Source organism: Macrotis lagotis, chromosome 7, assembly GCF_037893015.1.
Source record: "Macrotis lagotis isolate mMagLag1 chromosome 7, bilby.v1.9.chrom.fasta, whole genome shotgun sequence".
NCBI classification, from domain to species: Eukaryota; Metazoa; Chordata; class Mammalia; order Peramelemorphia; family Peramelidae; genus Macrotis; species Macrotis lagotis.
The window spans coordinates 42,321,773-42,348,028 of record NC_133664.1 but is presented as its reverse complement, the minus strand read 5'-3'; the positions used below and the strand labels follow the sequence as shown (position 1 = coordinate 42,348,028).

General features: G+C 36.5%; 1 long non-coding RNA gene across 2 annotated transcripts in view; it reads left to right on the top strand.

Moving 5' to 3' along the window:
• LOC141494547 (uncharacterized) overlaps window positions 1-24,845 on the top strand; it is a 43,087-nt gene extending 18,242 nt beyond the window's left edge. The window contains exons 5-6 of one of the 2 annotated variants that reach the window (XR_012470476.1): window positions 23,419-23,510; window positions 24,541-24,845. This is a non-coding gene — a long non-coding RNA (uncharacterized LOC141494547). The remainder of the gene's footprint in view (window positions 1-23,418; window positions 23,511-24,540) is intronic. The other variant, XR_012470475.1, reaches the window with a different exon arrangement.
• Window positions 24,846-26,256: the final 1,411 nt, after the last annotated feature.

Genomic DNA, 26,256 nt, shown 5'->3' with positions numbered 1-26,256 from the left:
TTGGAAATAAACCTGCAGGGGTTGGAACATCCTTTTTTCTTTTACTTTCTTAGACAGTAAAATACCTCAAGATATGGAAGAGCTGGAAATTTTGAAGACTTACTAAGTTGTCTCCATCTCTAAAGTCTCTGTTGGTTCTCAGTTGCCTATGTGACCTTAGTGCTCCAGAATACTACTACTATCTATACTCTTGCTACTGTCTATACACTTGCACTTTTTTCAGTGTATATTTATGATCTCTTTATTTAGGTGTATGTATAACTAGTCACCCCCCCCCCCATTCTTCCCCCCCCCTTCTCCTCCCTACCCCATTGGAGCATAAGCTCCTTTCTTGTAGGAATTATCTCATTCTTTGATTCCTATCTCCAGCCACAGCTCATCTGGCACAAATTAGACACCTCATAAATACTAGATTGGTGGTTTTGCGGTGGGAAGGACTTCATGCAGGGAGGCTGGCTGGCTTATCTATGGAAGAACAATTAGAGAATCAGAAAAGGGAATAGTCCCCAGCACTTAGCCCAGGGCTTGGCCCATAGTATGCATTCACTAACCATTTACTGAATGATTAATAAGAGGTAGTTTCCCAATACTAGAAATAATTCTCTCTGAGCCTAACTGACCATCTGTCAGAAGTGTGAATGATCTACATCTACTTGTAGATGTCCAAGATTTCTTTGTTCAGATTCTGAAGAGTCTGTCTGCAGACTTTTCCCATGACTATCTCCTCCTCCAAAAAATGGGCTCTCCCTCCTCTTTGTCTGGGCAAAGCAATCTTATCTTCACTGTGAAGATGTCCTTCCATTTCCAGTTCACATTAATCTTTGAACTTGTTACTTAGAGTTGAAATCTCTTAATTTAGCATTTAGTCATATTGTCCTGAATTGTTTCCTAATTTTTTCATGAAGATTAGGAAAGGCAAGAGTAGATGATGAGCAAGTATGTTGGTTTGTAAGTTATAAGCTCTGCAGATATAGGGATGGGGAATATATTATTTATGATCTACAACCAGATATCTACTTTTTTTAATATAACATTTGATTCAAGTTGAATATGCCATAGGATTATGTATCACAATCTTACATCTACTCCATCCAAGATGCCCACATTCACTCTTTTGTTTTTTTAAGGTTTTTGCTAGGCAATGGGGTTAAGTGGCTTGCCCAAGGCCACATAGCTAGGTAGTTATTAAGTGTCTGAGGCTGGATTTGAACTCAGGTACTCCTGACTCCAGGGCTGTGCTCTATCCACTGCACAACCTAGCTGCCCCCACATTCACTCTTGCTGGAAGTGCTTCTTATTTGAACATTGTCATTGTGGGTAACTCAGGGCCCTTTTGACTGAGCTGTCATTTTCTCACCCAGATCCAACCTGAACATAGATCTCCAGAAGGCCCAAGGACAAATTGCTAGTTAATCATTTTTGACCTTTTACTTCCCATGGTACAATATTCTTTTCTTTCCAAAGTGGAGTTGTCTTTCAGTGACATTTTAGGTATCTGTAAAAATGACAGAATGCCTAGAGAAATTGTTGTTTTTGCAAAAATAATTGTATGACCGAATCATAGATTCTCAGAGTTGAAAGTGAGAATAGGGACCATCTGATACAAGCCTAAAAGGGAATCTTGTTTACAAATTCCCCAGAATGTAATCCAGGCTTCATGTGAAGATCCCTAGTGATGGTAATTCAGTGTCTCCTTGGGAAATCCATTTCCCTTTTGGAAAACCTTAACCATTAGCAAATGTTTCCTTCTGTCAAGCCAGAGTTCACATCTTGGTAACTCTCCCATCGATACTCTTCTTTTGCATTCCTTTTACGGCCCTTCAAATATTTGAGGACAGTCACTACTCCATGGGTTGTCTCATTCTAAGGTTAAACATTACCATTCCTTTTAGTCAAAAGTTGTATAAGATATACAGATGTAATCTATTAGGATGATGCAGTTCACTCTCTTTAACATGATTGTCTCAGTTTCACTGTCCTTAAAATACAATGCTCAGAATTAACCTCTCTGCCTCAGGTACATTTTCTAGGAGGCTGTAATGAGAAGGGTTGGGGTCAGCTAGGTATATGATACAAAGGAGCAAGGAGGTTCTTGCGTGCTGAGATTCATTATTACTTCCACCAGCATTCTGTAGCATCCCTTGAAATATACCACAGAATTTTCATTAATTTTGACAAGATTATTAGATAATAAGAAACTTGGATCCTTTGCCTTGTTTTTCCTTTTTTTAAAAAAAAACTTTTTATTAAGTAGTTTGAGGAGCTTGGAAGCTAAGGATACTTTTTCTTTTTGGCTTCATCCAAAAACCAGAAGAAAAATGAGTAAGTACCTTTCACAAATTGAGATAGTTTGCTATTCTTTTCAGTGGATATATAAAAAACAAAAAAGAACAGTATTCAACAGAGTGCTAATGGTCAGATCTCTTTCAGGGAAATGTTGAAAAATTAGGCCAGAATCAAACAAATAAAGCAAATTCTAATTAAATTTGCTGTTCTTTTGTGTCCTACCTGATTTAATAGTGCCTTCCATGGTAAGCCATGGTAAATATAAAGGGGAAATTGCGGTCAAACCTAGATGATGCCTCCAGGGAGCTCAGAAGCCATCTGATAATTCTATCATTTCTCCACTCCTGAATTTTCTTCCTTTTGAAAATATCAAATAAGTATTAGCTAATGTGATGATCAAAGTCAGTGGACAGAGGACTCATTAAGAAAATAATCAAGTCGTTCAAATCATGTCTCAGTTGTATTTTGGATTACCCCCAGCTTTGATTCTTAGGCAAGCACCTGTCAATTTTTTGCCTTGCTTAAGAGTAATAATCAGAAGATTGTCGTGCAATATTAGTTCTCTTCACTGAGGCAGTTAATAAGGAATCTTACATGACTTAACATGTGCATAGAAGACATCTTGGCAGAGGAAAGACTTGGGGAATAGTTTTGCTTTACCAAATAAATTTTTTTTATAACCATCTTGCCTTGCCTTAGAGTTATTTATGATGAATATAAGCAGATAGACCACTATGTATTTTTTTTTGCAAGACAATGAGGTTAAGGGACTTAATCAAGGTCACACAACTAAGTAAATATTAAGGTTCTGAGGCCAGATTTGAACTCAGGTCCTCCTGACCCAGGGCTGGTGCTCTATCCACTGCACCACCTAGCTGTTCCCACTATATAGTTTTTTAAAATTTTTATTTATCTAAGGCAATGGAGTTAAGTGATTTGCCCAAGGTCACACAGCTAGGCAATTATTATGTGTTTGAGGTCTGATTTGAACTCAGGTCTCTTGACTCCAGGGCAGGTGCTTTATTCACTGCACCACCTAGCTGCACCCCCAGCATATACTTTTGAACATGACCTGTATAACAATATCATAGAGCATGAGCAAGTAATGACATTAACCTAAAAAAATTCTCTAAATTAGTTGAATATCTTCTTTAATACTTGAGGAAATCAGCCAAGGGGGCATATAGGAGGATAGAAAAAATATGTCAACAAGTTTAGTTCAGGATTAAGAAATGAGAGACATCAGAGGACTGTAAACTGAAAGTAGGAACACTTTCCTCCATAAGCGAGTCATAAGATGCTGGATATTGCAAAATCACAGAAAAGAAATTCACTCTATCTTAATAGATCTCTATCCTAAATGTAGATCTCCTCAGTAGAATATAAGGTCTTCAAGGGCAAGAACAATATTACTCTTCTCTTTGATCCCCATTGCTTGGTATGAAGCCTGATATTTAGGAAGATCTTAATTAGTAGCTTTGGATTGATTGATAGGAAATTACAATTTACCAACATGAGAATCATTTCAAAATCAACATCTCTCTATAGTCATGATCTTGAATTCTTAGAATAAAGATCTTAAACAGCAACAGGTAAAAGACAGGATAAAGATGAAAAGATTATATGATTACACAACCTTAACCAACATGTTAAAATTATTCATTAAAAAAATGTGATTCCTAAGTACTTAACAAATGAAAAGCAACTGCAACAACAAGTAGGTTAGAATAGCCCAGAAATTGCCTTGGTCGGCAATTGATCTTGCCAAGTGTAGAGACATGACAGCCAAGATTTAGAATATAAACACTTATAATCACTATTTTGAAAAATGGAAGATTGGAAACTACAAGTTTCATGAAACATTGAAGAGGAAGAGTGGGAAAATTAAATTTATTCAGAATTTGGCATGAGAACCAATTGAGCCAGGTCATTCTAAGAGCATTTTAAAATGAATCTAGGTGAAAAATGAAATTTATCCATTCTTGTTTCTCCAAAAATCTTTTTTCTTCATCATTGTGAGTAGAACTATCACACAAGGACTTCTATCCTCTTAATGTGTGATATGAAGAAGTGGACATCACAAAATCTCAAAGCTGGAAATCACCCTGGAGGCCATCTGATTTAACCCATGCTCATCAAGAAACCATTCCACAACATGACCAAAAAACATGTTCATTTTTCTTTGTCTGGAGTCCTCGGTGCAGGGAACCCACCGACCCCAAAGGCAGCTCTTCTTTCTTTGGCATTGAAAGAGATGGAAGAGCCTTTGGATAAGTCTAACTAAATTATTCAAAATATCTGTGCTAGAAGTCACATTATTTAAAAAGCACCAATAGATTGTTTCTCAAATTATCTGAAAGAGAATAAAGCATTAAACTGGAAGAGATTACTTCAAAATTACAGCAACAAACAAGCATTGAAAAGAGCTTTATAATAATCTGAACACATCAAGGGCACCTTTGAAATGATTAGGATCTGACAAAGGATTAGAGAGGTTTTTGCAAACAATTATTCTACAGCAGATCACCATCTTCAGAGTTGCACAATTGACTGAAAGGTAAACCGACTACAAGATCTTACTTTGTTTATCATTTTATTTTTTAGTGGATGTTTGAATACATACAAGGTCTTTAATTTTGTCAGTGTTAGCAACTCTGAATGGGATATTCAGTCTGTGATTTAATAGATAAGTCCAAAGAGGTAGATTGAAGGACAAAATGACTAAAAAACATGGATGTGACAACAGGAATGCAATGGATGGCTTTTATATAGTGTTCCAAAGTTCTCAAAACATTTCATTTATACTGTTTCATGTGATAGAACAACTTTGTAAGGTCAGTAAAACAGTTAAGCAAGCCTATAAACCTACTCTATGCCAAGTGCTGGAGATGTAAATAAAAAGAGTGAAATAGTTCCTACTCCCAAGGAGTTTACATGAATTACCAAGTGTGTGTAGGTGTATTTGTGCCTGCATTCACACGTGTGTGCTTTTGCATGTGTCACATGTGTCTGTATACATGCATGTGTATACAGACATAGTATAAATGTATTAAATAATTATACAACTAGACTACGTGTGTGTGCGCACATGGATACATGCAAATTGGGGCCTGGGAAAGACCTGACTTTAGAAAGTCCAAAGTCACCCGGTGCTTCCTGGGCTCTCACTGGTTGTCTTCACATTGACCCTGCCTCTGGACTTTGAGGCTGACTCGTGTAGCTCTCAATCACTAAAATCCAGTTCATGAGCTAATCAGGACATCTCCCTTGTGACATCTTTGGATCTTATTGAGAATGGAAGACAAATAAGATGCAAATGCACAAGCTGCATGCATAGATATTTACATACATGCACCTAAACACAGACACATGTGTTTGTGCATGCCTGTATGATGTGCCTAGTATATACATAGACATGTATGCACATATGAAAATACAGACAGGGATCAGGACATTGATATCAGAATTCCCAGAAAAGAAACACCCTCAACCAATACAGATCTAGAAGTACTTACATAAAGAATCAATGTCGATCAATAAGAGAATGAAAATCACTGCAAATGTCATTAGGGAAGGAGGGCATTGGTCATTGAGGATGAGATGAATCAGGAAAGGCTTTATGCAGAATAGTGTTTCTTAACCCCTGTCATTGCCACCACCCTCCTCCTCATCTACCCTTCAGTACTTAAACAGCAATCTGTTTAAGCTGATGGGCCCCTTCTCAGAATAACAATTTAAAAAGCACAAAAATAAAATAGATAGAATCATAAAGGAAGCTAATTATTCTGAAAAAGGATGTAATTTTTTTTTCTATTTATGAGGTCAGCAGAACACAGATGAAGGATGCCTGCTGTAGAATGTGGTGCATTCAGACAAAATCACTATAACCAAGATCAAAAAAAAATGTAGTAAACTGGGAAACAGTCTTTACAACTAATGTTTCTGACAAAGGATTCATTTCTAAAATATACAGAGGGGGTAGCTAGGTGGCACAATGGATAAAGCACTGGCCCTGGAGTCAGGAGTACCTGGGTTCAAATCCAATCTCAAACACTTGATAATTACCTAGCTGTGTGGCCTTGGGCAAGCCACTTAACCCCATTTGCCTTGCAAAAACCTAAAAATAAATAAATAAAATAAAATATACAGAGAACTGAGTCAAATTAAAAAATAAAAAGCCATTCCCCAATTGACAAATGGTCAAAGAATATGCAAAGGCAATTTACAGATGAGGAGATCAAAGCAATCCATAGTCATATGAAAAAATTGCTCTAAATCATTACTTATTAGAGAAATGCAAATTAAAGCTTCTCTGAGGTACCACCTCACACCTCTCAGACTGGCCAGTGTGACCAGAAAGGGCAATGATCATTGTTGGAAGGGAAGTGGGAAATCTGGGACACTATTACATTGTTGGTGGAGCCGTGAACTCATCCAACCTTTCTGGAGAGCAATTTGGAACTGTGCCCAAAGGGCAACAAAAATGTGCATACACTTTGATCCAGCAATACCACTACTGGGTCCATACCCTGAAGAGATGATGGAAAAGGGTAAAAGCATCACTTGTACAAAAATATTCATAGCAGCCTTCTTTGTGGTAGCAAGAATTGGAAATCAAGTAAATGTCCTTCAATTGGGGAATGACTTAGCAAACTGTGGTATATGTATGTCATGGAACACTATTGTTCTATTAGAAACCAGGAGGGATGGGAATTCAGGGAAGCCTGGAGGGATTTGCATGAACTGATGCTGAATGAGATGAGCAGAACCAGGAAAACACTGTACACCCTAACAGCAACATGGGGGCAATGGTCAATCTTGATGGACTCGCTCATTCCATCAGTGCAACAATCAGGGACAATTTGGGGCTCTCTGCAATGGAGAATACCATCTGAATCCAGAGAAGGAACTGTGGAGTTTGAACAAAGACCAACTAATTTAGGGAAAAAACTGATATCTTATTGTCTGATCTTGCTATCTCTTATGTTTTATGTTTCTTCCTTAAGGATATGATTTCTCTCTCATCACACTCAATTTGAATCAATATATACCATGGAAACAATATAAAGATTGACAAATTGCCTTCTGTGGGGAGTGGGTGGAGGGAAGTAAGATTAGTGTAAAAATTGTAAAACTCAAAATAAATATAATCTTTATAATTCAAAAAAAGAAGGTGGTGCATTGTCAAGTAAAAGAGGGGTCAACTCTTTGGCGTGTTAATGAACAGGGAGTGCATTCTAAGACTGATGGACAGCTAGTTCCAAGACATAGACAGTAGTAGTTTGAGGAATAGAGAAAAGTCTGGTTTAGCTGAATTGCAGTCAGGGAAAGGAAGCAAAGAACCTGGGAAGATAGGTTAGGTGCCACCACCCTAGACTATTTAGGAGGCAATAAGAGGGAGGGGCAGTTTTCTGAGAGCATAGAGGAGGTCAGATGTGGGAGATGTCATAGAGTCAGAATAGCAAGATTTGATGACTAATTGGATAAGAGAAATAAGGGAGAGGGAGAAGAGGAGGATAACTTCAAGGTTGTGAATCTGAGACATTTGACAGACATTGTAAAGTTTGGGGAGAAAGATAATGAGTTCTATTGGGAAACATTGCGTTTGTGATGTCTCTGGTACATTCATGTTACAATCCACAATAGGCAGCTGGGGGACACAGGCTTGGAGCTCAGAGGAGAGAATGAGCCTGGGCATATCATCTATGAGTTCTCTGCATGGAAATGATAATAAGTCTCTAGGGATTGATAAGGTCACCAAGAGTGAGAAGAAAGATGAGATAGGGTCCCAGAACAGAGCAGACTCATTTCCATTTGGAAATTATGCAGTGCTTTCATCTGTCCTAAGCTGCTCCAATACAGAAGTCCACCTTTTTAACATTATTAGTTCTTAATGTGATGGACTGTGTCTGCAAATGCCATGATGTCCAAAGAGACAAAAATATATATGGTGGCCATAACCAGCTGATTTATACTAACAGTGAAGACCTATGTGCAAGAAGTGCTGTAAAGGAGAGTAAAACAAGAATTGGGTGACTTGAAAGGAAGGGGGGCTGGTCATGTAGCGGCTGGAAGAAGTAAAATAGAATCCCTACCTTCCATCAGGACTCATTCATGGTGCTGCTTCATATTCAAAACCTTCCTCCTAGTTGTCAGTATTCTTTCTTTCCTCACATGTGCATAGAAAAGCCTTCATGACAAAGCCTAGCACTTGGAATGTGTTGTTGTTGAGCCATTTCAACTGTATCTCCCTCTTTGTGACCCCATTTAGGGTTCTCTTGGCAGAGATATTGGAGAGTGATTCACCACTTTCTTCTCTAGCTCATTTTTACTGATGAGGCAAACAGAGTGAAGAGACTTGCCCCGGACCACACAACTAGTCTGACACACCAGATTTGAACTCTGGAAGATGAGTCTTCCTGGCTCTAGGCCCAGTACTATGGTTATAGATCCACTGCACCTTTTAGCTGCCCCACCCAGTATGTAGTATTCACCTCATAAATATTTGCTGATTTGGGCTGAATTGAATTAAAAGATCTAGGGCAAGACCTTCAGCATGTAGATATACATTGAGGATTTATGGGAGGGTGAGGACAAGGGGGAAGAAGGAATTCATAGGCAGCCCTGAGTTTCTCCCTAAAGTTGAAAGCAATATCCTCCCTGAAAACTGAGAGGGGTGCAAAGGGGTTGTTGGGGGAGGCTTGAGAGAAGAGGTTTAGAACTGCTATGGGTAATAGTCCCAGTCAATCAGGAAAAAAGAAAGTCATGACCCTTCACCTCCCGTCACCAGGTCTGGAACACACTCCCTCATCTCTGCTTCTTACAACCTCTAGTTTCCTCTCCAGTTCATCTCCATCAGACCTTTTCCAGGATTCTGCTGACCATCCAGTCACCAGTGCCTCCACCAGTGACATAAAGGCAGGGCCCGTCACTTGCTTTAGTGGTGTTCAGCTACACTGCTACAGAGTGAAAAGGGAGTAGTAATAATAATAATAATAATAATAATAATAATAATAATAATAATAATAGGATAAGTAAGAATAATAGGAGTAATCGAGGGTGAGACTTTGGTACAGATTCAGTGAGGCATGGGTAATTGAAGAGACCTGTCAGATCTCAGCTGATTTCCTTGCCATAGACCATTAATTTTGATTATATTTAAAGAACCTTTTGTCATCTGAAGCAATTGTTTGTTTTCTTTTGTTTTTAATGAAAAGAACTTTGGATTTAAAGCCAGAACAAATAGATTTTGAATCCCAGCCTTACTACCTCTCCACTTGCTGCCGATGGGCAATTCATCCACCTCTGGTTTTCTTGTCTTTAAAACATCTGCTCATCTGAGATTTATTGTCTTTCTCTTTTTTTTTTTCATATGTAACATAACTTGTGGTATTTAAGGAAATGCCTGTTCAGGTATCAGATTTTTGGTGAATCTTTTTCTGGTGGTTTTGTTTTTTTGGAGTTTTTGTTTTGTTTTCAATGAGACTGTTCTCAAATTTCATAACTCTCTGTCTGTCTGTCTCTTTCTCAAAGCAAAGGTATTAGTGTTTTAATGCCACATGTTATATTCATCACTATGGTAACTCTACCAGTAAGTCTGCCCTGGAGACTGACACAGATATATGAAAGAAGTTTCTTTTAAATTAGGATTTCATACTAAGATCAGAATTTCAATATTTGCTTCTTTCTTGTTTTTTAGTTTTTTGTTTTAATGATTTCCTTTTTTTTTTGGATGGTAAATATAATTTGAAACACACTTGTTGAGTTGTTGTTGTGTCTGACTCTTTGTTACCCCATTTGGGATTTTCTTGACAAAGATACTGGAGTGATTTGCCATTTCCTTCTCCAGTTCATTTTACAGATGAGGAAACTGAGACAAGCAGGGTTAACTGACTTGTTAGCTAGCGTCTGAACCAGATTTGAATTCATGAAAATTCCTGACTTCAGACCTAGTATTCTATTCATTGTGCCATCTAACCATTCCTTGTTTAGAACACATAAATAGACTTAATTAGATATGTTTATTTTGAAGTTTATGGCTTAATTGCTCTAGGTCTTTACTTAATCATTCTTTAATTCTTGGAAAAATTTATAGTGGCCCTGGAGATCTAATTTAACTCACCCAGCTCACTGTGCTCTTGTCTCTTTCCCAGTTAGCTCTGCTGTAAAGAATTAGGATCAGTGTTAGTGGGAAAGTGGAGAAGAACAGAGAAAATCAATAAATTACCTTGGGATGACAAGAACAAAACAGAAATGCACAGTTGTATAAAAATTGTCTTTATGGGCTTTATAAACATAACTGCCTTACAATTGATTTTTTTAAAATTAAGTTTTATTTTTTTTAATTAACAGAAAGCTGTTTTTCTCCCTTTCACCTCCTTACCCCAATGGAAAAAGAAAAGAATAACAAGTTTGTAATAGATAGACAAAATCTAGCCGAACAAATTCTTTCACTATGTTCAAAAAATATGTGTCTTGGTCTTCACTTTCAATTCATCTCCTCCGTCAGAGATAAGTAACATACTTTATCCTTAGGGTTCTTGAGTCATGGTTGGTCACTGTATCGGAGAGAGTTCTTAGGCTTTCAGAGTTGTCTGTTTTTAGTGTTACTGGTAAAGTATACATTTTTCTGCTGGTTTTTCTCTCTCTCTTAGCATCAATTCATACAAGTTTTTCCAAGTCTAAAATCATCTTTTCCTCATTTCTTACAGCACAATGATTGTTCTTCACATTTTTTTTAGCCATTCTCCAACTGATGGTTTCTACTTAGTTTCTAGCTTTTAGCCACCACATAAAAGAACTACCACAAACAGTTTTGTTCACATTTTCCTCTTTCTTTGTTCACTTTAGCTAGAGGACTGATATTGGTATAGCTGGATGAAAGGGCATGCATGTATCCTTTAGTAATCTGTTATATCTATCTATCTATCTATCTATATATATAGATATATAGATATATAGATATATAGATATATATAATTCCAAATAGTTTTTCAGAATGATTGGATCCATTCATCGTTCTACCACTAAAGCACCAATGTACCTCTTTTCCCACAACCCATCCAACATTTCTTTATCTTTTTTTTTATCTTTGCAAATCTTGTGGGTATGAGGAAGACCTTCAAAACTGCTTTAATTTGCATTTCTCTAATTGTTATTCATTTGGAGCATTCTTTAATAGAGTTAGGGATAACCTAGATTTCTTTTTTTTTTGAGAACAGCCTACTTATATTCTGAGACTATATATCAATTGAGAAATAACTTTTATTCTTATAAATTTGAATCAGTTCCTTATGCATAATCTTAGAAATGAAATTTCTATTAGAAAAAATTACTACAAAGATTTTTTCTTCAGATGATCATTTGTCTTTTACCTTTATTGAATTTGTTTGTATACAATTGTGTAATGTATAATCAAAATGATCTATTTTCTTAACTGATCATGAACATTTCTTCTATCCATAAATCTGATAGGTAATCTTCAACTTTGTTTATAATGTGCACTTTTATATCTTATATAACTTACATATCCATTTAGAACTTACCTTTATATAAGGTATGGGGTGTTGATCTAAATCTAATTTCTTTCATACTGCTATCCTATTTTCCCAACAGCTTTTGTCAAATAGCTAAGTTCTTGTGTTAGTGACTGGGTCCTCTATGTTTATAGACACAAGGCTATTAGTTTTGTTTACTGCTAGTATGTTATTACTGCTAGTATGCCTAGTATGTTCTACCGACCAATCCTCTATTTTTAAACCAGGACCAAATTGTTAGTGTTTATTAAATATAGTTTAAAATCTCTTGCTATTAGCCCCTCTGTGTCCTTACTATTTTTTCCTTCATTTCCCTTGATATTCTTTTTTTTTGTTTTTTTAGGTTTTTTTGCAAGGCAATGGGGTTAAGTGACTTGCTCAAGGCCACACAGCTAGGTAATTATTATGTGTCTGAGGCCAGATTTGAACTCAGGTACTCCTGATTCCAGGGCCAGTACTCTATCCACTGCACCACCTAGTCGCGCCTCCCTTGATATTCTTGCCTTTTTTTGTCTCAGTATAAATTTCGTTTTGTTTTTCCCAGTTCTCTAAAACAATTCTTTGGCAGTTTGATTGGCATTATATTGAATAGGTAAATTAATTTAGGTAGTATTGTCATTTTTGTTCTATTAATCCACAAGCAATAAATATCTCTTCAGTTCTTTAGGTTTATCATTATTTCTGACATTGTATTTATATAATTCTTGTGCCTTACAATTTCATATACTCCTAAAGGAGACCACAGCTTGAATATATATTATGCTAAAAGAATTAGAAACTCATTCTTTTTTCTTTTTTATTATTTTTCTTTTATTTTTTCTAATTACATGCAAAGATAGTTTTCAACATTGATTTTTTTGTAAGATTTTGAGTCCTACATTTTTCTGCCTTCCTCTCTTACCTCCCCATAAAAGTGAGTAATATGATATTTATGCATGTACTATCACATTTAACATATTTCCATATAAGTCATGTTGTGAAAAAAGAATCAGAACTAAAAGACAAAAAAATGAAAAAATACATAACTGAGTTTTAAAAAAGTGGTCTGCATTTAGAATCCTTAGTTTTTTCTTTTTTTTATTAAAGATTTTATTTATTTTGAGTTTTACAATTTTTACCCTAATCTTACTTCTCTCCCCCCCCCCCCCCCCCCCCCACAGAAGGCAATTTGCCAGTCTTTACATTATTTCCATGGTATACATTGATCCAAATTGAGTGTGATGAGAGAGAAATCATATCCTTAAGGAAGAAACATAAAACATAAGAGATAGCAAGATCAGACAATAAGATATCAGGTGTTTTTTTTTTCTAAATTTAAGGTAATAGTCCTTGGTCCAACTCCACAGTTGTTTCTCTGGATACAGATGGTATTCTCCATTGCAGGCAGCCCAAAATTGTCCCTGATTGTTGCACTGATGGAATGAGCAAGTCCATCAAGGTTGATCATAGCCCCCATATTGCTGTTAGGGTGTACAGTGTTTTTCTGGTTCTGCTCATCTTACTCAGCATCAGTTCATGCAAAATCCCTCCAGGCTTCCCTGAAATATATACCACAGTTTGCTAAACCATTCCCCAATTCAAGGATATTTACTTAATTTCCAATTCTTTGCTACCACAAACAGGGCTGCTATGAATATTTTTGTACAAGTGATGTTTTTACCCTTTTTCATCATCTCTTCAGGGTTTAGACCCAGTAGTGGTATTACTGGATCAAAGTGTATGCACATTTTTGTTGCCCTTGGGCATAGTTCCAAATTGCTCTCCAGAAAGGCTGGATGAGTTCACAGCTCCACCAACAATGTAATAGTGCCTCAGATTTCCCACAACCTTTCCAACAATGATCATTATCCTTTCTGGTCATATTGACCAGTCTGAGAGGTGTGAGATGGTACCTCAGAGAAGCTTTAATTTGCATTTCTCTAATAAGTAATGATTTAAAGCAATTTTTCATATGACTAAGGATTGCTTTGATCTCATCTGTAAATTGTCTTTGCGTATCCCTTGACCATTTGTCAATTGGGGAATGGCTTTTTTTTTAATATGACTCATTCTCTGTATATTTTAGAAATGAGTCCTTTGTCAGAAACATTAGTTGTAAAGATTGTTTCCCAGTTTACTACATTTCTTTTGATCTTGGTTACAGTGGTTTTGTCTGTTCAAAAGCTTTTTGATTTAATGTAATCGAAATCATTTAGTTTGTTTTTTAGTGATGTTCTCCATCTCTTCCTTAGTTATAAACTGCTCCCCTTTCCATAGATCTGACAGGTAAACTAGTTCTTAATCTTCTAATTTGCTTATAGTATTGTTTTCTATGTCTAAATCCTGTATCCATTTGGATCTTATCTTGGTATAGGGTGTGAGGTATTGTTCTAATCTAAGTTTCTTCCATACTAACTTCCAATTTTCCCAGCAGTTTTTATCAAAGAGAGAGTTTTTATCCCAATAGCTGCACTCTTTGGATTTATCAAACAGCAGATTACTATAATCATTTCCTGCTATTGCATCTAGTCTATTCCACTGGTCCACCACTCTATTTATTTGCCAATACCAAACAGTTTTGATGACTGATGCTTTATAATATAATTTTAGATCAGGTAGGGCTAAGCCTCCTTCTTTTGTACTTTTTTTCATTAAATCCCTGGAAATTCTTGACTTTTTATTTCTCCATATGAATTTATTTACAACTTTTTCTAACTCATTAATTTTTTAGAATTTTGATTGGTATGGCACTAAACAGGTAGTTTAGTTTTGGTAGAATTGTCAATTTTATTACATTAGCTCTAACTATCCATGAGCAGTTGATGTTTGCCCAGTTATTTAAATCTGATTTAATTTGCGTGAGAAGTGTTTTATAATTGTTTTCAAAAAGTTTCTGAGTCTGCCTTGGCAAAAAGATTCCCTGGTATTTTATATTGTAGACTCCTTAGTTTTTCCTCTGGATGTGGATGGAATTTTCCATTCCAGGTCTTTTAGAGCGAAATCTGTCATAGTTGATCATCTCATGCTGCTGTTAATGTGTACAGTATTCTGTTCACTCATCATCAGTTCATGTAAGTCTTTCTAAATTTTTCTGAAATCCACCTGCTCTTGAGTTTTTTCACAACAGTAGAACTCCATCACATTAATCTACCACAATTTCTTTAGGCATTTCCTAATTGATGGACATCTCCTCACTTTCTAATTCTTTGTCACTACAAAAAGAACTGCTATAAATATTTTTGTACTTTTGGATCTTTTCCCCATTTTATGAGCTCTTTAGGATACACACCTTTAGGATACAGTGGTACTTCTTGATCAAAGGGTATGCAGAATTTTAAAGACTGCCAAACTTTAGGAAAGACTGTAGTTTACAATTGATTTTAAACATTTTTTTTTAATTAACAAAAAAACTTTTTTTTTTCCCTTTCACCTTCTTACCCCAATGAAAAAAGAAAAGAATAACAATTTCCTTGTGACAGATAAACAAAGTCCAACCAAACAAATTCTTTCATTGGCTATGTTCAAAAAATATATATATTTCTTAGTCTTCACTTAGAATTTATCTTCTCTGTCAGAGATAAGTAACATACTTCATCCTTCCAAATTCTCCAGAATGGTTGGATCAGTTCACAACCCCACCAACAGTACATTGTAAGTGTCCAGTTTTCCTGCATCTCCTCCAACATTTTCCTTTTTTGTCATATTAGACAATCTAATAGATACAACAGAGTTGTTTTAATTTACATTTCTCTGATTAGTAATGATTTAGAGCATTTTTGATGGGCTTTTTGCAAAGCAATGGGGTTAAGTGACTTGCCCAAGGTCACACAGCTAGGTGATTATTAAGTGTCTAAGGCCAGATTTGAACTGATGTCCTCCTGACTTCAGGGCTGATGTTTTATCCAATGCACCATCTAGCTGCCCCTAGCATTTTTCAAAGGATTATAGATAGATAGATAGATAGATAGATAGATAGATAGATAGATAGATAGATATAGATAACCTTTATTTTTCATGTAAAAATTAAAATTTTCAGTTTTCATATGAAAACTGCCTGTTCATATCCTTTGATCCTTTATCAATTGGGGAAAGACTTGTATTATTATAAACTTGACTCCGTTCTCTATATATTTTATACATGAGTTCTTTATCAGAAACACTAACTGTAAAAATTGTTTCCCAGCTTTTCTGCATCTCTTCTAATTTTGGTTATGTTGGTTTCTATTTGTGCAAAAAACATTTAATTTAATGTAATTAAATTACTTATCCAGTTTGTATTTTATAGTATTTGCTATTTTTTGTTTTGTCATAAACTCCTCCCTTCTCCATGGATCTGACAGATAAACTATTCCTTTTGCTTCTAATTGGTTTATGATATCACTTTTTATGTTTAAATCACGTTCCCATTTTGACCTTATCTTGGTATAGGGTCTGAAATGTTGGTCTAAAACTCATTCATATAGCACAAAACTCAATGTAAAGAGTTTTCATTCCTTCAAATTATTGAAGCTTTACATTTTCTGTTTGATTCCTGAACCATATGAAGAAAATGCAGGCACAGGCACACTCCACTTAACATCACTAATTACTTCTATAAAAACCTGATGTAATATCATGTGGTGACATTCAGCTTCACTGAAATAGAAGAGGTCATCCAGAGTTTTCCAGAATGACCAGCATTGAGATTATGGTGGTCCAGGCTTCCTGAGAGGAAAGGAGTATGCTCAATCAAGTATTATGAGTGAACCCACTCATTCAGTCAGACCCACTGGAGATGGATACCCCCTTTAGGAAATGGGGTTTTTAAACAGCAAATATTGAAATTCTGTAGAGAAGTAGATGGGGTTTTTTTAAGAAGTGCAATGCTGACACATCTGTTCATATTCTACTTCCATTAACATTAGCTCTGATAGCTTCTAGAGGGGGTCATTTAACAAATACACAGCAGCAATACAAAGTAAATAAAGTCTAATTTTTTTTTCAGGTCTATTTTTGTAAGAGTAAAGTAGCATTTTATATCTTGATTATGATGCTCAAGAAAAAGATTAAAAATCTAGTCTAAAAAAAAAGAAGATATCATTAACCAACCCACAAGTATTATCTAGATTTCTACTAGAAGCCATTTATGTTGAGTTCTTAATATTTTCTCAAAAATCAAAAGCTTCTTATATTTTCTCCTTTGCTGAGGTTGGATGAGAATGCTGATCAACCACAGTGGAGAGAGTCGCCATGTGGGAGAAAGGGTCCTGTCACCTCCCACGTAAAAGATGTTAGGGTGGTTCTTTTGGAAGTGTGTTGTTTGTTCACTTCTTAGCCTTCTCTATGGGGTAAGCTGATAAAGGCAGTTGCTTTTGTTTCTTCTCCATGCTTCCAAGAACATGGTTGAAATCTGAAAGTGAGCAGAGGAATCACAGAATCATACCTCCTCATTTTACCGAGTCTAACAGGTCATAACCATTGTGCAGTAGCCTCCTTCAGGATTTTCTCTAAGGATTTGGATCACCTCCCACCTCTACTGCTAGGGAAGCTGAATGTCACCTTGGGTTACTTGTAAAAACTTCTCAAATTCATAATAGACCTGAAATATATATTCACAAGGTAAAATAAGATTTATCTTGTTGTCATATCAGTAATTAAAACAAAAAAGGCAATTTAATTGAACTGACTTATGGTATGTGCTTAATAAATGATAAGTATAAGAAGAAATGGTTAAAGCATTTTTTCCAAGGACTGGCATTCTAAGGTAAAAACAAATTAAATTAGAGGAGGATGAGAAAGAATTTTTGTGGAAATTTTGTGGAAATTCTAAAAGGTGGATTTCACTGATTCTCTCACTTAACTTTTAAACTTGAAATATTCCTTTTTCTTGAAAGAATTGCATCTTTTTGGATGCTTAGCAGCCATAACCAGAGTCATCATTAAACTCACAAATGGGTTGAAGAGCTAAAGGAATATTTTCTGTTTACCTGGAAAAGAGTATAAGGAATTAGTAGACATCATCATCATCATCATCATCATCATGGAGGATAGAGAGTTCCCCACAATGGGCAACAGGTGGTCCTATCCCCCCATGAGAGCTTGGTTTTTTTTTGGGACGACCAAGAATGAGGAAGCAATGTGTAGCCAGCTGTTTGAACATTGGATGTAGGGGCTTTGGATAGAATAGAGCACAGCACAGGATTTGAAGATGTTGGATCTGGGCTTGAATCCTAGCCATTATGACTTATATGATTTTAGGCTAATCAAGCTTCAGTTTTTTCATCTGTGAAAAAGGAAGGAGGGCATTAGACTAAGTGACCTCTAAGATAAGTCCTTTTAACTCACCCTAAGATAAAATGCTATAGCATTTATAGAGTGCTTATTAGCTAGGCTGTCCCAACTCCTCAAGTTAAAAATCTACAGTCTGTATAAATTCAAACAGCTTCCCATTGTGGGGGATGTTTTTCTCTATATTTCCTTTCCTTTTTCCCCTCCTAAGTGAAAGTTAATGATGAACACTGCTAAAAGTTTATTTTTTTCCTAATTTGCATTTAGTTAATTCTACTTGGAGACATACCCAAATACTTTAAGTAATTTTCCTTTAAATCAGCATTATATGTTTAAATCCTGTGCATCAAGCAGATATTTTGGAAAGGGTCCTCTTATTATTTGTTGAAAAAAAAAATCAATTTCCATTAGAAATGCTTTTCTTCCTGTTTTCCCTCTCCCACTGCTTCACGATTCAGGAACTACTTTGGTACCTTTCAGACCCATCTATGCCATTAAGTAAATCTGAAACATAACCTCTTATAGGATTGTGTATTTGCCATTTTTCTTAGTTTCTTTGTGTGATGAAAACATGGTCCAAGGCTGCTTCTGATGAGAAGACTCCCTGTTCATTTCTTCCAAATTTGGATTCCCCCCCCCCAACTCCCAACTCCCACCTGCCCCCCAAGGGATCATGATGTTCTTCTCCAAAGATCTTTTGCCAATCATCCTGGTCCTTTCCCCACATATGATCCTTCAATCATTACATCTTTTGCTGTAAGGAAAATCTTTTAAGTTATTTGAGTGCTGACTTGGTGGACCATAGGTAAAACTTGGTTTCTTTATCCACTCTCATTCTCCCAAAAAGCCATTTTCTGTGTCATGAAAAACAGCAGAAGATACCATCACAAGATTTCCTCTTCCTGTTAACTGGAGCTCACGCTTCCAGATGTTATCCTGCCTCTCCAGCCCAAGGAACAAACTGGATTAGGAGAGAAACAGTGACCTCTGGTTTTTCTTTCATTTATCAGTTAAATGGTTCAATGCTTACACTGAAATCAGTGTTAGTGAGCAGTACTGAATTGGCTTTTAAAAACTGCACATCTTCAAAACCTGGGAAGAAAAGAATGAGCATCTGGTCTTGGGTGGATGTCGTGCTGCCATTCTCTTCACAAGCCATTATTATACTCATATCCTTCATTTAAATTGGATTGAGTGAACTGCTTGTTAGTGAAATTCAGCTAAGGTTTGTTGGATCATTATAGCTCAGTGGGGCCATGCTAGTGTTTCTTACATCACTTTCGTTCCCCGGTTTTGCCATCAACTTGCTGTTTGAACTTGACAAATCATTTGGTCCATTCAGATAATCAGTTTCCTCATCTCAGAAATGAGGGATTGGCTTTGGTTGGTTTGAAGGTCTCTAAGATTCTCTTGGGGGATCTAGCATAGTTCCTCTTAGATGCTAGAAATCATTCACTATAGATAATTAAATGGCTTTAATCCCTGAAATCAAGAAAGGGGTAGTTTTTGCACATTTTAAATAACTGGACTACAGATTGTGGTCTAAACACAGTGGGATGGGATATTTTGCATACTTGAGGCATATCGAAAATGTTACTGGCTTGTTAACTGGAATTTTTATTTTCTGAAAGCAAGGGAATATTTATTATTTGCCTTGATTTTTTTTTCTTTCCAAAAGTTATGATGTAGAACAATACTTTTCAAGCCTTTTCTTTTATGACTGAGGTCTAAATTTATAACTTAGCCCCAGCAGGTCTGGGTTTGTGTGTGAAGAAAGACAGGTAATAGGAGTTCGTTACATAACAAAGATTGCTGGAGGAAAAGAGAGGAGCCAGGAAGAGAGGGTGGAGAGGAAGCTTTTGAAAGCAGTTTGATTTTGATTATGGAGAATAGATTCAGAGAAGGAAAAACTGTAGCTTTCTGATTCACCTGCTCTAGAGGGCTTATTTTAAAGACTGTATGATCCTCAAACCTGAGTATCCCTTTAATTCTTTTTTTTAATTTTTTTTTTTAGGTTTTTGCAAGGCAATGGGTTAAGTGGCTTGCCCAAGGCCACACAGCTAGGTAATTATTAAGTGTCTGAGAGTGGATTTGAACCCAGGTACTCCTGACTCCAGGGCCTTGCTTTATCCACTACGCCACCTAGCCGCCCCAATCCCTCTAACTCTTAACCATGTTTGTTTCATGTTTGAACCATTGGACTCCTCAGAATGATGCTTTAAAATCTTAAAATAAATACTAAAATTATAAAGGAACCAATTATAGTGAATTTAAAAAAAAAAAAACCTCTTGTTCCAGGTAAAACCTCCCCTGACAATATCCTACCTCCAGTTATTAATAGCACTCTCCTCTCAAACTATCTTCTATACATATCTTTAAATGTATTATGTAGATAACATCTATTTCTATTTCAATGCCTACTTTCCTTTCTCCTTTTTTAGAAAGTAAACTTTTTAAAGATTGTTGTACTTTTGTCCTTGAATCCCTACATGATACTTGGTACATAATAGACTTAATAAATAGTGATTGGTAGATTGGCAGGGTCCACAAAGTATATAGAACACCAAGACTGATGTCACCGTGGGCCGGTAATTCTCTGTGTAGCTCTAGGGAAACCCATCAGTTCCATCTTTTTTTTTTTTTCCGATGCATTGAAAACTTATAATTGAAGGTCAGTTCAATGAATTAACTTGCCTCATAATTTTAATTTAGATGGATTCATTTAAAATTTTCTAAAAAAAATCACCTTTTTAAGCATTCTCTCTAGGTTTTCATCAAGAATCTTTGATTCATTCTTTTTATTTTTCCTCTTACATGGTCTTATAATGGGAATTCATACACTAGTGCGAGCAGTTTAGCATAAATCCTAAGTGCTAGATATGGAAGCTCCAAATTCAGGTCCCATCTGTGGCTTAATAACAATAACAATAAAAAGATCACTTTGTATGTGGTATCTCATTTAATCCTTTTACCATCCCCTGGGAGGCAGGTGCTTTTCTATTATCCTTATTTTCCATTGAGGCAGAGGGGCGAGGGACTGGCCTTGGGTCACTTAGCTGGTAAAGTAGAACATGACTAAAATCTGACCAGTACCACATCCATGACGTCATCTGACTGCCTCGTTATCCACATTCACTTCACCTCTTGAATCTCTTTTCTGTCATGGAAAAATCTTAGAACTTCATAGTTGAAAGTCAGCTGAAGGACCATCTTGTTCAGCCCTTCTCAGAATAAAAATCCTTACTAAGGCAGAGCTGAAAGGTTTGAAAACCTCTAGTAAGGACAGTACCTAACAGCAACAGATCCTTAGTGAATTCTCAATGACTGAACCCAACATTATAACCTTTTGAGATTTTTTTGGATCTTGATTCAGTTATCTATTAAGTCATTCCTTTTAGATTTCTATCATGAGCAAAAGGCATGTCATTTTTTGTTATTATATTTTTATCAGAGTCATTGTTAAAAGCATCAAATAGTAGTACAAGGTGGAACATAGATCCCTGGAGACTGACTTTCAAGTTGATGTCAACTCATTAATGATTACTCTTTGGATCTGGTTTTTCATTAAGTCCTGAATTTATTTTGTCTACCAGAAAAATATGATAGATTTTTCAGATACTGAGCCAACATTCATTCAGATATTAAGACTAAGAAATGAGGCAGAGAATGACCCCCCCCCCTCCTTTTTTTACCTTATCTTTTCATAGCTTTTCAGAGTCACTGGAAAGATACAGGTCTCATCCCATAAGTCTCAATCAATTCTAGTGATTCGGTGATTCACCTCTTAATGTTGAGCGAGTAGTTCACCTTACCTGTTATCCATAAGTTATAGAGTTGTGTGTTATTATTTGGAGGCATGAGTTTTATGGCTATCTGCTTTCTTGGATTTTTTTCTCCTTTGAATTTCAGGGTGCTCCAGCTACTCTTCTTGTATTTTCTTTGTATGACATCTGGTTTAGTGTATAATTATGTAACCCCCACTTTTCTTTGTTATTTGATTTGTAAGTCTCCACAAAGAAATATTATGTCAGGGCAGCTAGGTGGCCCAGTGGATAGAACACCAGCACTGTAGTCAGGAGAACCTGAGTTCAAATCCAATCTCAGACACTTAATAATTACCTAGCTATGTGACCTTGGGCAAGTCCCCATTGCCTTGGAAAAAAAACAAAAAACAAAAGAAACATCATGTTGTATTATTGGCTCTTCACTACCCTTCATCCCTGACCAAGAGCCTATTATCTCAAATTTGTTTTTTTCTTCTAAAATCTCTGCTTCCAGTTACCCATAATAAAGAGGTGTGTAGAAAACTTAGTGAATAGAGCACTGGACCTGGAGGGAGGAAGATCTGAATTCCAATCCAGCTTCAAACACTTACTAATTGTATGACCCTGTACAAATCACAAACCTCTGTTTGCCTTAATCCACCAGAGAAGGAAATGGCAAACCAATCTAGTATCTTCTTTTTTTAAGGTTTTTGCAAGGCAAATGGGGTTAAGTGGCTTACCCAAGGCCACACAGCTAGGTAATTATTAAGTGTCTGAGACCGTATTTGAACCCAGGTCCTCCTGACTCCAAGGCCAGTGCTTTATCCACTATGTCACCTAGCTGCCCCTCTAATATCTTTTCCAAGAAAACCCCAGACAGTATTGGTCTATGGGACCATGAAGAGTTGGACATGACTGAACAACAATAAGCAACGGTGATGACTACACTGCCTTTTAAGATCTTCGGTTCCTTCAGTAAGATTTCTCAAACCTTCACAACACTTTCTTATCTCATGTGCCCCAGTGAATCACCACGAGTGGGTCCTTGACTTACCTACTCTACAGAGTTATAGAGAAGAAATCACTTTGTAACTATTAAAATATATTAATGTGATATGGTAAGAGTAGGGCAGCTCAGGTGTAGAGCAGGTAGAGTGTTACCCCTGGAGTCAAGAATTGAGTTCAAATTCAACCAATGTGTGATCATCTCTTCCTCAGTTTCCTCATCTATAAAATGAGAATACATCATAGTACCTCCCTCCCACAGTGGTTGTGAGGATAAAGTGGCATAATATTTGTAAAATACCTTGTAAATACTAGATATTATTATATAAATGCTAACTAGTAGAAGTGGTGATTGTGATGGAGGAAAACATTGATGTAAGGTGAAGATCTATATTGATTTTTTAAAATTTGTGGTCGTATACTGCATCAAATTGGGAGTTGACTTACTTGCCTTAAATGTGGTTTGAGAGAACCCTGTGAGGAAAAGGACATGATGGTCCCTGGTTATATTATTTATTTCTCTAGGAAGATACACGCTTAAGTCATTTTTAATGGACATTGTTTTTTCACTTGGATGATAGGTTATTAATCCAATGGGATGGGATGCATTTGGATTACCTGCTGAAAACGCAGCCATTGAGCACCATCTGCATCCACAAAGTTGGACACAAAGGTAAGTGTTTTTGTTCTTATGGGGACTCACTACTTTTTTATCTTGTGGTTTACTTTTGTTATCTTATAGTTCATGTTAAAAACTTACTCTTCAACCACTAGAAGACTAGTCCTCAAGATGAGATAAACAGTATGGAAAATATAGGAAATTTAGAATCCAGAGACTTGAGTTCAAATTCTGACTCTAACCAAGTGGCAATTCACAGGTCCTGTTTCAGCCTGGGTTTCTTTTTTGTAAGATGAAGGTAATGATATTTGCACTCCCTTGTCTCTTAGGACTTTTGTTGTGGAAGGATCTTACCAACCTTACTGACAGATAGGGGCTGAGATAAGAACTAAATCAACAGAAATCTTAGGTTCTAATTCTGCAGTGTGTGTGTGTGTGTGTGTATGTGTGTGTGTGTATGTGTGGGTGTGTGTGGGTGTGTGTGTGGGTGGCTTTTCCTTTGAAATTATTTATCTAAAGATTAATTTTTAGATGTGTGGAATACCTGCATGTTCATATGACATTCCTTCCTTAAAATGTCATTCTTTCCTTTTCTAAGTAGTTTTAGATATATGTGTGTGGGAAAATCTGTGTTAAAATACTTGTATCATTTCATATATATAACCATTTGAGTTGATGTATATGAAAATCTGGTAATTTCTGTTTGAAAAATTCAACATCATGTGTGTGTGTGTGTGTGTGTGTGTGTGTGTGTGTGTCTGTGTGTGTATTTAGGTGTTTTTTTGCAAAGCAATGGGGTTAAGTGGCTTGCCCAAGGCCACACAGCTAGATAATTATTAAGTGTCTGAAGCTGGATTTGAACCCAGGTACTCTTGACTCCAGGGCCAGTGCTCAATCCACTGTGCCACTTAGCTGCCCCTATTTTTAAAAATGAATATTTGTTGATATTATTATTATTATTATTATTATTATTATTATTATTGCCCTTTGAATTCTTCCTCTCCCTCCCTCCTAGAGAACTATCCATTTGACAAGGAATTTTTACACATTTATTTAATTAAACTTTCTTTACTTTACCTTACAGTAATATTAAACACATGAGAGAACAGCTTGATAACCTAGGCCTCTGTTTCAACTGGGATCGGGTAAGTTCTGCTCTCCTTTTCCTGAAAGATATATTGATATCTGTTGAATTGATATTTGTTATACAGAAATAATGCATATGATTGTAGCTTTACTCAGTGAACTCCTCCCAATTTGGCAAAAAGGATTCTCAGTGTGGGATGGCCACAAATCAAGAGACTAATCCAGTTTTTATTGAGGTCCTGGTGGGGCCCGTGCACTCAGCTAGGGGCTGAAGAACATGCAGAGAAGAACAGGCTGCCAATAAAATGGTGCTCACCTCGCCATCTCATAAGGGGAGCGCCAAGATATTGTAATTTCCTGTTTGATGCTGCCTATTGGCAAAGACTTTCTCCAAGAAATGGGTGTCTGAACTGTGAAAACTCTGCAGGGAGGGTTCCCAACTCATGATAATGCTGCCTGTACTGACTCCATCTGTTTGGGTGATTAGGCTATTTCCATTTAAAAGTTTTTCTAGGCTATGAGAGGTATAATATAATAACTCCTCATGATAAATAACCTTTCCATACAAAGACTTTCAAAAAATATGCATTTTACCAGTGGATCCAAGCAGGAGCTGGGGAACAATCCTGAAGAATTTTCATGTTTAAATGTAGATGTATGCATTCTCTCTTCCTCCCTCTGTCTCTTTCTCTCTCCTCTGTTTCTCTCTCTCTCTCTCCTTTCTCTGTTTCTCTGTTTCTCTCTTCTCTCTCCCTTCCTCCTCTTTCTCCCTCTGTCTCTCTCCTCTCCTTCTCTCCCTCTCTCTTTCTTTCCCCCTCTCTCCCTCTCTTTCTCCCTCTGTCTTTCTCCATCTCTTCCCCTCTCTCTTCCTCTCTCCCTTTCTTTCTCTCTCTCTCTCTGTCTCTCCTGCTCTCTTTCTCTCCCTCTCTGCTTCTGTCTCTCTCATTCTCTTTCTTTCTTATTTTCTTTCCTTTCCTTTCCTTTCCTTTCCTTTCCTTTCCTTTCCTTTCCTTTCCTTTCCTTTACCTTTCCTTTCCTTTCCTTTCCTTTCCCTTTCCTTTCCTTTCCTTCTTTCCTTTCCTTTCCTTTCCTTTCCTTTCCTTTCCTTTCCTTTCCTTTCCTTTCCTTTCCTTCCTTTCCTTTCCTTTCCTTTCCTTTCCTTTCTTTCCTTTTCCTTTCCTTTTCCTTTCTTTCCTTTCCTTTCCTTTCCTTTCCTTTTCCTTTCCTTTCCTTTCCTTTCCTTTCCTTTTCTTTCTTTCTTTCTTTCTTTCTTTCTTTCTTTCTTTCTTTCTTTTCTTTCTTTCTCACTCACTCTTTAAATATTAACCAGCACTCTTCAGAGGTCAGCCCAGAATTGAAAGGCTAAAAATGTACTTGCATAGGTAAACCTTGCTTCTGTAAACAGCACTGTAATCTGCAGCATCTTATTGAGGCCAGGATGCAGGGCCCTGAGATGAAAGTAGAGCCCTGTTTTCATCTTTGTTCTGCTGCTGAGCTCTTACACAAACTACTTCAGCCCTCAAGCCTCCCTTGTTTTTTCATCTATTAAATGAGGGCTTGGAGTAGATTCCCCTAGTCCTAACATTCTGTTTAATAGTTTCTGATTTATTATTAACCCAAAAAGCAACCATAATGAAAAACTCTCTTGCATCTTATAAGGTGGTTGTGAGAATCACATGATCCTCATAAATGTAAGTACAAATCTTGAAAAAAT